General features: G+C 36.9%; 1 protein-coding gene across 3 annotated transcripts in view; it reads left to right on the top strand.

Annotated features, from left to right (window-relative positions):
- Positions 1-14,073, top strand: part of lzts2.L (leucine zipper, putative tumor suppressor 2 L homeolog) — a 110,332-nt gene that overhangs the window by 67,983 nt on the left and 28,276 nt on the right. The window lies entirely within an intron of this gene.

Below are 14,073 nucleotides of genomic sequence, written 5' to 3' on the forward strand. Positions count from 1 at the left end.
ATATTGAATACATTTAGCCTGTCTTATTACAGGGATAACATACTTATTCTTTATAAAAAAATATCAACGGCTTTTTTAAAAGGTTCCTTTTCTGCATGCTTTAAAGGAGAAGGCAAGGCTAAAACCAAGTACACTTTATCAGAAAGTTCTATATAAACACATCAATAAACCCTCAAAGTAATGCTGCTCTGAGTCCTCTGTCAAAAGAAACACAGCATTTCTTTCCTTCTATTGTGTACACATGGGCATCCAACTTCCTGTTTTCAGCTTAAACCTCCAGGGCTAGGGCTTGAGCATGCTCAGTTTGCTCCTCGCTCCCTCTTCCACCCCCTTCCCCCCCCTCTCTCCTCCCCTCTGAGCCCAGAGCTATGAGTGAGCAGGGAGAGACTCAGGCATGAAGTGATGTCACACCAAGCTAATATGGCAGCTGCTATCCTAGACAGAGAGCTTCTAGAGCTGTTTACTCAGGTAAAGCATTCTGTAGAATAAATATAGTGTTGTTATAACTGCACTATTGTGGCTAATCTATTAGCAATAAACTGCTTTGGTAGCTTTAATTCTCTTTTAAAAGACATTACCCAGTGCTGGAGCTACCACACTGCTTTCTCTGCCAATGAATGAAAAGGCATCATATTGTGTGTGTGTGTGTGTGTGTGTGTGTGTGTGTATGTATGTATGTATGTATGTATGTATGTATGTATGTATGTATGTATGTATGTATGTATATATATATATATATATATATATATATATGTATATATATATAAAATGTATCATCCAGTGAGCACAATTAATGTAGAATTCCTCTTTGGCTTTACTGAGCAATCACTTTGACATTTGTGTCAGAGAATGGAGAGCCCTTGTTTCAGCAAGAACAGTCATACACAATGTTTATTGTAGCTGAGACGTCATAACTGATCAGAATAAGAAGCCCTTTATGATTTAGAATAGCTTGTCAGTCGTAAATTACGTGCTGTTCTTATGTGCACATTACTGATATTGAGTTACTGTAAATTTGTAACCCTGTAGTTGCTTTTGAACTGCAACTCGCAGCATCCTTTTGGAGTGAGGAAATGCTATTGCAAAGGATTCTCATAAACATAGTGGGAAATTGGAAGTCCTAGGGCTGAGGAAGTCAGATTGGGGAAAATCAGGCGTGTGAGCCTTCGCTAACATTATTCCATGTCATATGGAACCAATAAAGCCAGGCTTATATTTCATACCTCTGTTTTTCTATGGCTTTACATAGAAATATGATGACTCTTCACGGAAGTTTAGTTAAAATCACGTACTGTAGAGTAAGTAGTGATGAATGGAGCAATCTGTTTGTACATTGCGATACGAAAGCAAGAAATTCAGCCACGCCTGGGTCCGAAATCGCCTTCTTTTTCTGTTCCAATTCCTCAACATTACAAGGGTGAAAATCTGATTATCTGATTATTGCTTGAAGTGGACGTGTCATGTGGGTTTAGGTCTTCTGCATAATCCGACAGTATCTATGTAGGGAATTATTAACTCCATCTGTATTAATATAAGAAACCTGTGACCATATAAAGACACAGATACAGGTTTTGGAAATCCAAGGTAACTTGAATCGGGGCATATATTATTCCTTTTAATACAAGTTTATCAAATGATGTGATAGTAATAATACTATAGCTGATGACGTGTATGAAAGCACTCGACCGTTGGAATTCCTTGGTGACTTATAATGTTCCTATATATTACAAAAGCGGATACATTTATTTACATCACTAAGCACTGTTTATAAGGATAAGGTCGTAGGTATGATTTCATCTAGGGGATCTCTGAAAGGAGTTTCTGCATAGGTTTATTTTGGGCATCTCAGTTTATTTGTTTATTAAAAAAATAAATAACGTGATAGGGACCTCAGATGAATGATGTACAATCTCTGTGCTGTGGAAATGTTGGTGCTATATTTGTTTTTGAACTGTGATTTTTCTTATCATTGCTGGCACCCACCAGTGCTGATGGTGTAGGTAAAGGGGCTATACTACCCAAAATAAAATTATGCAAGCACATGAAAACCCCAAAACCTCAGGGTATCCATAACAACCAGCCTTAAGAGGTAATGGAATAATTATGAAATATTTCCAACAAAAGTGTCTTTATTATGAAGCATTTTCACCGGTTACAATGGAACGTGTTTGTCACTTCTCACTCACCAGCATTGTTTCCAAGCTTGATCTTGGGATGTTTCTTTTTAAATTTAAAACAATGCACATTCCAGTTTTAACATCCCGCACTTGTGAGACACGATTAAACATTTCCTGTTTTGTATCGGACTTACTGTTCTTTTACCTCGCTTTCTTTTCCTATTGGTCATTTCTGGCTAATGACTTCCCCAGCTGCACCACTGAGGATTTTTGAGTACCTGCCCTAAAGTGCCATTCTAAAAATAAAATCGTTTTTTTGGATACAGCTCTCTGGAATTTAAAACATTTTGGCATTGGCTAGACTTAAAACAATGCTATCTTTCTTTGCACTATAGAAGTGTAATAATTAAAAAAAAAAACAATATAAAAGTAAATAATGAAAACCAGTTAAAAAGTTGCCACATACTTCAAAGGTGAATCGCCCCTTTAATGTACGGATAAGTAAGGTGCACTTTGCTGATAACTTGCAGATCCCCATAGGCCAATCACAGCACTTCTTCGTTGATGTTCTTGAGGACTTTTTGGCAGATATGCCCCTCTGTCCTTTCTACAGCCATTTGCCCTCTAGATACCTATGCCTGACACCACTATAGGTGGTAACAAAGTCTTTTAGTATGATGAAGAGAGTGATATTCTGCGCCAATTTGATTGCATTTTTATTATTTGGGGGTTTTGAGTTATTTAGCTTTTTATTCAGCAACTCCCCAGTTTTCAATTTCAGCCGTCTGGTTGCTAGGGTTGGAAATACCCTAGCAACCATGCACAGGTTTAAAGGATAAGGAAAGTTAAACTAATGAAGTAGGCAAGAAATGTTGTACATTATGTGTTGAACTTCTGTACTAACCCCAGGCAACCAAAGCCCTTTAGCAAGGAAGATCTGTGACTCCAAAGATGCCCCAGTAGCTCCCTGTCTTCATTTCTGCTGATTCACTGCACATGCTCCATGGTCAGTTACTGAGCTTAGGGACCCACTCAAAATGTACAGTACACATAGAATATAAATGTCACAGTATAAGGCTGATTAGTAATTAATATGGATAATTACTACTACATGGCAGCACAGAAACCAGTGCAATTAATATCCGAATTTAATAATCAGTCCTGTGGCATCATCTTATAAAACAGGCCGACCTCATTTTCTGCTTGATCATTTGCAGCAACCCCCTAAACTTAGCTTCTCAACATGTGAGTGTCACAGACACTTTCTAAGATGGTGACCCCCTGTGACAAGTTTGAAGTCCTGGATCATTGCTGCTATTGACAAGCTGAAACTTTAGGCTGGTGCAGTAACATCAGTATATAAAATATGGCATTTTTAACCCTATTCATTTTTAGGGTTTAGTTCTCCTTTAAGTAAGACACTGGAATATGAATAGGAGCGAGTCTGAATAGAAAGAGGAGTAATAAAAAGTGGCAATAACTATAAATATGTAGCATTTGTTTTCTAGACGAGGTCAGTGACCCCCATTTGAAAAATGGAAATGGTCAGAAGAAGAGCACAAATAATTCAAAAACTAAAACAAATAAAAAATTAGGACCAATTGAAAAGTGGCTTAGAATTAGCCATTCTATAACATACTAAAGGTTAACTCAAAGGCAAACCACCCCTTTAAAAGTGGCAGACTAGCAAAACAACTATATATAATTTTTTTAATGCAGGGCCTGGGAATTGTGCCGGTTCAGAACTGCCCAGACAGAAATTCTGAGTGATGGTTTCTGGGTTGTTGTTATTGGCCGACCCGTATCATCTCGGCTAAATGTCCATGTGCCTCATGTTATCGTTATGTCTCAGAGCCAGTGTTATATCGTTGGCAACACATATCCCTCACATGAATTATGGATGAAGGAATGGAAGCCAAAGTTTACAGTGACTCATACCAGGCATTAATGGAAAAAATCCTATCAGCAGCTTTCCTTGGTTTTATATATAACTTTTAGGGACATTGAAGAATTGTTTCCTCTATCATATGCTTGGCTGTCTTTTCTCTGTTCACAGCACCAAGAACTGGTGTCACTGACAGATATCACTTTTTAAAGGGACAGTAACACCCGAGAATGAATCGTTCTGTATACATTTCAGCTTCATGGTTTTCTGAGCATTGTTTTCCGGAATGCAAGTGCTACTACCACTTTGTATGTGGACCTTTTGTAAAGATCTGGGTTGAAAGCGATACATTTTCCCCTGTGGAGGGGAAAATTTTGCATATGTTCCTCCATAGTCTTTGCACACCTCTAACCCTGCAGATAGAATGCAAGGCAGTTCATGCTAAAACCAAAATCCATGCTGCCCACAGGGGTGTCATTCATTGAAATCTGCTTATTATGTCCCTTTATCAGTGCTTCATCTAATGGGGTGACTTTTAGTATGTTATAGATTGGCCAATTCTAAGCAAATTCTAAGCAACTTTTCAATTGGTCTTCATTTTTTTTATATAGTTTATTAATTATTTGCCTTCTTCTCCTGACTCTTTCTAGCTTTCACAGGGGTGTCCCTGACCCCTTCTAAAACCAAATCTTCTCTAAAGCTACACATTTATTGTTATTGCTACTTTTTATTACTCATCTTTCTGTTCCGACCCTCCCCTATTAATATTCCATATTTTCATTCAAATCAGTGCATGGTGGCTAGGGTAATTTGGACCCTAGCAACCAGATTGCTGACACTGCAAACTGGAGAGCTGCTGAATAAAAAGCTGAATAACTGAAAAACCACAAATAATAAATAATGGAAATATCAGAATATCACTCTCTACATCATACTAAAAGTTAGCTCAAAGGTGAACAATCCCTTTAACCTGCTACCCTACAGTACCAAACTTGCTTTTCACAGTATAAGCATCAACTCGTCAAAATTCAAAATTTTGTTGCTGTAGCCTTGCGAATCAAAGCATTGGACAAACCCCATACAGGTATAGGATCCCTTATCCGGAAACCCGATATCCAGAAAGCTCCGAATTACGGAATGGATGTCTCCCATAGACTCCATTTTATCCAAATAATCCAAATTTTAAAAAATGATTTCCTTTTTCTCTGTAATAATAAAACAGTAGCTTGTACTTGATCCCAACTAAGATATAATTAATCCTTATTGGAAGCAAAACCAGCCTATTGGGTTTATTTAATGTTTAAATGAATTTCTAGTAGACATAAGGCATGAAGACCCAAATCACGGAAAGTTCCGTTATCCGGAAAACCCCAGGTCCTGAGAATTCTGGATAAAAGGTCCCCTACCTGTATCTTCTTTATCACATTACAAAGTCAAGCCACGCCACTTAAACATCCACTTCAAATGGTTGAATAAAAATAATTTTGAGTGTACATGTATGGGACCTGTTATGCAGACTGCTCGGGTGCTGGGGGGTTTCCGGATAAGGATTTTCTCCATAATTTGGATCTCCATACCGTAAGTCTACTAAAAAAATAATTTAAACATTAATTAAATCCAATAGGATTGTTTTACCCTCACAAAGGATTAATTATATCTTAGTTAAGATCCAGTACAAGGACCTGTATTGTTTTCTCATTACAGAGTAAAAGGAAATTATTTTTGTATTTGAATTTTGATTATAATGGAGTCTATGGGAGATAGCCTTTCTATTATTCTGAGCTTTCTGTATAATGGGTTTCCAGATAATATATCCCATACCTGTATACAGTATATAAATGTGGAGGAATGTATCCTGCACCCAGGGATCATGAATCGTTGGGTACATAAGTGTTAAGCTTTTAGATATGTATTTATAACTATGTAACACAGATATATTCTTCCCTGCACCAGTGGAGCTTACAAGCTGAGGTCCTAGAGATTTATATATACTTATTATTCATACAATTAGTTATCACGGATGTTTCGATAATATGCATTTGTCTAAATATCGATAATAATTTAGTTTTATTTTATCTTGTAACATGTGATTGAATTTTATTTGCTGATTGGGTGCCATCTTTGTGTCTCTGCATGGCTAGTTTTATTCTGGAGCTTTGCATTAATAAATAACCCTGATGGAGCAAGGCCTGCTGTTCCAGTATATACGTCTATTTTGCTGTGTATCTTGGCAACCAAAGATCTACTCTGTAGTAAATATATAGACAAGTGATTTTGACTGATCAGATTAGAAATTCCTCATGCTTCATTGGTTTAACTGTCACCTCAGTGACTCAAGCCCACCCCCACTTGGGATAAGTATTAACAGGCTTCTCTTCTGTATATCTGTCTTGTTTTATTTTTTTTGCCTTACAAAATCCAAAGGGGGGCAAATGGATTTTTCCTGTGTAACGGCAGAGACACACGCTGGGATTCGGGGAGATTAGTTACCCGGCGACAAATCTCCTCTTCTTCAGGGCGTCTAATCTCCCCGGAACGCTTTGTTTTCCGAATTTGCCTCACATGGAAACTACAGGCGACTTTGGAAAATGAAGTGCTCAGAGTGCCATCCCACAAGCGATTTACATTCTAGCCGGCACAGAGGCAGTTCGGGGAGATTAGTCGACCCGCAGAAGAGATTTGTCGCCGGGCGACTAATCTCCTAGAATAGCAGTGTGTTTATAATCATAATTATCATACCGATCTTTTATCAAAAAATAATGTACAAGTTACAGCAGAGAAACACGTTGCGATTGTAGGAGATTTGTCGCCGGGCGACTAATCTCCTAGAATCGCAGTGTGTTTCTCCGCTTTTTTAAAAATCGCAGCACAAATCACCCCAAAAACGTGGCTAAGATCTGCATGTGTGTCAGTGCCCTTAGACTACGTTTGCAAAGCCTTTTTGGGCCTCATCAACTACGGGTATGGAATCCGTTATCTGGAAACCCGTTATCCAGAAAGCTGCGAATTTACGGAAGGGCCATCTCCCATAAGTGCAATTTTATCCAAATAATCAAAATTTTTCTAAATTATTTCCTTTTTCTCTGTAATAATAAAACAGTACCTTGTATTTGATCCAAGCTAAGATATAATTAATCCTTATTGGAAGCAACAAGCCTATTAGGTTTTTTTAATGTTTACATGATTTTCTAGTAGACTTAAGGTATGAAGATCCAAATTACAGAAAGATCCATTATCCGGAAAGCTCCAGGTCCTGAGCATTCTGGATAACAGGTCCCATACCTGTATATATTTTGTGGACCGCCACATAGGCAGATCAGTAAGTGGGTGGACAATTCTGACTGATCTTTCTGTATTCCAGATGATTTACCCGGACCCCATAAATTCTTTTTGGCAGGGCCCTCTTTTACCTTGAGTGTTTTAACAATTGGGTTAGTCATCAAATGTTTTAGGCCAGTGTTTTATTTCCAAAGTGTTAGAGAAGAAGAGAAATATCATTTAGCATTATCAGCACAATTAGTTTATGAACAACGCTGATGCAAAAAATCTGAATAGTTAGTATTTTTAAATATATATATATATATATATATATATATATATATATATATATATATATATATAAAACAGGTATAGGATCCCTTATCCGGAAACCCGATACCCAGAAAGCTCCGAATTACGGAATGGCTGTCTCCCATAGACTCCATTTTATCCAAATAATCCACATTTTTAAAAATGATTTCCTTTTTCTCTGTAATAATAAAACAGTAGCTTGTACTTGATCCCAACTAAGATATAATTAATCCTTATTGGAAGCAAAACCAGCCTATTGGGGTTATTTCATGTTTAAATGAATTTCTAGTAGACTTAAGGCATGAAGACCCAAATTACAGAAAGATCCCATACCTGTATATGTGTGTGTGTATGTATGTATATATATATATATATATATATATATATATATATATATATATATATATATATATAAATAAATAAAATAAAACAATATTCTTTGTTAAAGGCCTACTATTGCTTTCTAGATCAACCTTTATTATGAGGAAACCATGGATTATAGATGCCAGCTTTACCTTGGCCTATTTCTCATGTTCTGCAAAAGCAAATAATTTAATTTCAATGTGATAATGTGCAGAGAGTCGGCTAGACTAATGCCATCAAGTCTATTTAACCACATCTTCATCAAACCAGAGATTGTAAATGGCAGCTCTTCTAACTTGTTATTTTACTCATTTGAACAGCTGTTTAGACCATGTGGTCAAAAAGAACAACATGCAATATCCCTGTAATTTACTATAGCCTTACAAAGAGGCTTTTTATTGCTGGGAGAGGTCATATGAGCACAGCTCTGTAACTAAACCTCAAATATAGGGAAGTATGCATAGGCAGAAGATGCATTTAGAATTTTACTGACATTTATGTTTTTGATTGACATATAGCATGATTGTATGTGGCTGCCTGTATATCAACACCTAGTCCCAATCTAAAATGGGATCACTGAGTGGATTTATTTCAAAGAGAACTTCAGCAATGGTTCATTCATTTCTCCAGGTTATATTTACTTGGTTCTGTTCCACATTATATTGAATAAATATTTGGTTTGTTGTCGACATTTTATTCAGGCTACAATCGGTTTTTAAGTGTACCTTTGATCCAAAAGAGTCCGCTCTCTAACAGAAAATCTGACAGAGCTGAAGTCAAATGATAATATATGAAGTGAAGGACCAACTCTTTGTTACGACCTACACAAAATCAACTTTTGGTCCTTCTTTGGACCTGTGCTGGTCCTTCACTGCATATATTACCTTTTGATTTCAGCACCTATCAAAGTTTCTGTTTCAGTGCAAAAGAGATTGTGGTCTGGGTAAAATGTCTACTACAAACCAAATATTTTATTATTCAATAGCATCAATTCACTATAAATTCTTCTGGATTCCCAAGTTATATCTGATAAATCAGCCCTCTCGATGTTTGCTACAAAACCGCTACAGCTGATCCTAGCAAACAGATGGAAGTCCAACTCTTAGGTATAGGAGGAATAGAAAGGTAAACATTTAAAAAAAATAAATAAAAAAGAATCAATTGTTTGGTTTGTTGAATTGGTATTATTTAAGGGGAAGAAAAGGAATAGTTTTCATATAGCACTTTTCTCCCAACAGACTCAAAGCTCTTTACGGCCATTATTGGCCTACTATGCATGCTGGGATACCGGGAGATTGAGTAACTTGTCTAGGGTCACAAGGAGTTGCCACAGTGAATTAAACTAGGGTCTGTAGCATGAGATCCCACATGTCACTTAACCTGTATCCTGACTTACTAAAATCTAACTTTGTGCAACTGAAGTCTAAGCTTCTTAAACATTTTAAAAGAGAGAGGGGAAAAAAATAGAAAATAAATATATATATATATATATATATATATATATATATATATATATATACTTTTTTTTTTTTTTAAAGATGCTTAATGGCTGAGAAAAAGCACCATGGCTGAGTAAGCTCTTTCATGTTACATCAACAGCCTACATAATGATTTACCTGCAGGGATTAGATTTCAGCTACATGTATCATCAATCAAATTGATGGGACACTGGACATTACTGTTACAGTTTACATAGTTTCCTCAGGGAGAGCCGACTCTTCTGCTTTTAGTTGTAATTGTTCTGTTTAGTATTTACCAGTCATGAGTAGTATAGGTATGGCATTTATTATCCAGAATGCTCTGAACCTAGAATTCTCCAGACGGTTTTTTTTTTTATTAATTAAACCAAATAGGATTGTTTTTCCACCATCATGGATTTATGCAGCAGATTATGAGAAGGGAGTGTGGGATAGCAGGTATAGTAGGGACAGTTGGAGCCTATTGTAGCAGAGGGATAATAGTCTCTAGGAAGGGAGTGTGACTGTGGGATAGCTGGTATAGTAAGGAGACTTGATGCCTATAGTAACAGTGGGATAATAGTCTCTGAGAAGGGACTGTGGCTGTAGGATAGCAGATATAGTAGGGAGAGATGGTGCCTATAGTAACAGTAGGATACTATTCTCTGAGAAGGGAGTGTGGCTGTATGATAGCAGGTATAGTAGGGAGAGATGGTGCCTATAGTAGCAGTGAGATAATAGTCTCTGGGAAGGGACTGTGACTGCAGGATAGCGGGTATAGTAGAGAGAGATAACTACCCCACACTTGCCGAACCAGTTTTATCTCTACCAGTGGCTCAAGGTGCCTTCCCTGACTTACTCCCTTTAGACCTTCTGAAGCAAGACCCCTGAAATAATAAGTAAAGAAATACAGGTATGGGACCTGTTACCCAGAATGCTTGTGACCTGGGGAATTTTTTTAACGGATCTTTCCATAATTTGGATCTTCAGCCCTTAAATCTACTTTCATGTGAAAATTAAATAAACCCAATAGGCTGCTTTTGCTATTAATGATTAATTATATCTTAATTTGGATCAAGTACAAGGTATTGGATTATTATAGAGAACATTTGTATTATTTGGTTAAAATAGAGTCTACGGGAGACAGCCTTTACGTAATTTGGAGCTTTCTGGATAACGGGTTTCTAAATACCTGGAAGTAGCAGCATTGTTCTACTTGAAAGGGGGGAAGAGAATACAGGTTTAGCCGACAGGTCTGTAAAATACTTTTTTCCCTTTATGTTGTATTTAATGTTCTGGACTTGTCAATCTCATTTAGTTTCATGTGTGTATTATTATTATTACACAGAGTATATGCCTATTTTTAAACACTTTTTTTTTTTTTACTGCAAAAAGTCTGCAAAACTACAAAGCGAACAGCAGGTATCATTCAATATAATAACCACCCCTTGTCAGGATGCTGTTGTTGGAAATAAATGGAGAACTCGTGTGTATTTGGGCACAGAGAATTCTAACAGGCATGTGCATTCATAGCATTTGGTGTGTGAGAACAAAGTGTGGGTCTTTTTTGTGTGAGCAATGCATTCCTCCTGGAATGGACTGTAGATATTGTGTTAGGAATAGTTAGGAAGGCAACACAGCAAATACATGGTACGATGCTACTGGCTGGTTATAGACACAGTGCTTTGTACTGTTATTTGCCCACTGACTCTTAATATGTGGTCAACATGATTAAGTAGACTGAAATTCAATGTAAGTCCTGGTATTTTAAGTACACTGAGGTTCATAAAACCCCCTCAGGTCTGAAGTAAAGCACAGGTCTATGGCAGCCTATAGCAGCTCTTTTGGCCAGAATATACAGACTGCCAGTTGAGGCCTGTCATTGTGGTTCTCCTGGGTTTAATTATACATTTCTTCTGCATCCTAGCTTTAAAAACTGTCCTTTTTTTTTGTAAAAAATGTAAACACGTCCAGATGTTTAGAAATGCCCCATTCTTTTCTGTCCGTTCAGGATGCAGGTTGTCCTCTGCTTAGCAAGGATGCAGCAGGAAACCACTGCAGATGGAGCTTCCTTCCTATAGGCTTCCGAAAAACAGCACAAAACATAGTTTTTTCCCTTTTCCAGGGAAATCTCCATTTATATACCCTAGTGGCCATTGTGGGTTTCATGATGCTCTTTTCTCATGTTGCCCTCTTGGTTAAAGAACTTATGAGCTAATGTCTCAGTTGACATTCAGTCTGGTCCCATGAAGGTTGGTGATCTCCATATTGGCAGATTTTCAGCAAAAGTCATTCCTTTGTCTATGATTAATTTTTTACCCCTTGTTACTGGAGCAAATTCATTTAAAACAATTGTTTAGAAGGCATGGAAGGTTATATTTTCTAGTTTATATCCCATGAAGTCTACATGTTGGGAAAGATGTTGTTACGTCTATTCCCACAAATGCCTGGGGACATCATGCTGGCCGTTTTGCTGTTCCCAGGATCTTCCAGCAGCCAACAGATAAATTATATGTGATACAGAATGTGCTACACTTCAGCATCCCCAGGGGGAATTGGTTTAACTTGGCCTTGGCACTGTCTTTTGCCGTTACAGATATTACGGTAGTTATTTTTGGAAGGACGTTTTAATGAATATTGCTCTCTCCCAGCAGAATAAAGTGCACATTTTTAGGTTCTCTGAAGATATGGAAAATGTGAATACATTATGCCCATCATTCAAATGCTGTTACAAATGTCTGTTGGCAGAAGTTACCCAAATAATGGTTCTCCGACTATTAGTGGATCTTATTTGTTATAATTAGTGCCATACCAATGCACATCTAACATTGTAAGCTCCACTGGGGCAAGAACTGATGTGAATGATGTATAATCTCTGTTAAACTCTGCGTAATTGTGTCAATGCTACTTAAATAATAAAATATATACACACATATTAAACTGATAATTTTCATGAAAATACATGTAATTATATATAATATACATATTAGCTCTGGTTGAAGTCTCACTGGAGATAATTATAGAAATATTACCCTTTCTCCATTCATTTAGCATCAGTGACCCCGTAAAGTAATCACTACACTGACAGTAGATTTCTTTATGGGAAGCTACAGCTATCACTAAGACATGTTGTCACACATGCCTTCATCTCTATATATTTCTTAATTTCTTTTACTTTGAATCAGGGCACATTTGTGTCATGGGAAAGACTGGGCTACAGCCGAGCCTTGATTTTAATTTGGCTCCGTTGAAAAAAAGCTGAAATTGTGAGCTTTTTGTCAGCATTCTGAGTGTAATTATGGAATGAAGATTATTAGAGCATACATCATATATATGAAAATTAGTGCCATTATCTCCCTCAGGGATTTTCTTTTCCCATAAGACATCATTCTGGGGAGTATTTGTGACAGGAGACACCATATGGTGAATGTAAGCACCCCCCCCCCCATGAAGTCATTTACAATTATGCTCCAGATGGATTTGAGACATACAGTTGATATCAGTGAAAGTCTTCTCTATAATTCTCCATCTACTTTCCGTCTGGTCTGAGACCGCCTTTGCATGAATTCATTATTGCTGTCTGTGGAAAATTCACACTTACAGATAAACATTTATTATTTTCCGTTCATTTTCATTAGAGTGCTGATTCCCAGACTAGATCCCAAGACACTGCCCATTTTTTTTTTTTTTTTTTTAAAAAAAAAAGATTGATTCTAAACTCAAAGGGATCTTTCAGAAATTTGGATCTCCATGTCTTAAGTCTACAAAAAAAGATTTCAAAATTAATAAAACCGGGGGAAAACAGGATTGTTTTGCCTCCAAAAAGGATCAAGTACAAGTTACAAGTATGGGAACTATTCCCCAGAATGCTCAGGACCTGGGGTTTTCAGGATAATGGATCTTTATGTAATTTGGATCTTCATACCTTAAGTCTACTAGAAAATCATGTAAACATTAAATAAACCCAATAGGCTGATTTTGCTTCCAATAAGGATTAATTATATCTTAGTTTGGATCAAGTACAAGCTACTGTTTATTATTACAGAGAAAAAGGAAATCATTTTTAAAAATTTGGATTATTTGGATAAAATGGAATCTATAGGCTTTTCCATTATTCAGAGCTTTCTGGATAATGGTTTTCCGGATAACAGATCCCATGCCTGTACTGTTTTATTATTAAAGAGAAAAATGAAATAATTTAAAAAATATTTGAGTCATTTTAATTAAAATTGAGTCTGTGGGACATGACCATCCCATAATTTGGACTTTCTGGATAATGGGTTTTCAGATAACGGGCCCCATACCTGTATTTTTGTGCAGTCCTTACAGTACCGGTTCATAACCTATGGATCAGAACCAAAAAATACTGTTTACAGTGGGTCAACATGATACTGCTGAATGTTGTGACATTTTCTCTAACAAGGTGCACAATTGCTTGTCAACCAATTGTAATTTGAATAATAACGCTAGTTCTGAGACATAATGTGGGTCCCTTAAGAAAAAAGGTTGTGATTTCACAAAGATTTCATCCAGGAATCCAATCTAGCATTACCTGAAGCCACTTCTATAGAAAAAATGTTTAACTTTAAAGGGATACTGTCATGGGAAAACATGTTTTCTTCAAAACGCATCAGTTAATAGTGCTGCTCCAGCAGAATTCTGCACTGAAATCCATCTTTCA

Source organism: Xenopus laevis, chromosome 7L (genome assembly GCF_017654675.1).
Source record: "Xenopus laevis strain J_2021 chromosome 7L, Xenopus_laevis_v10.1, whole genome shotgun sequence".
Taxonomy (NCBI): Eukaryota; Metazoa; Chordata; class Amphibia; order Anura; family Pipidae; genus Xenopus; species Xenopus laevis.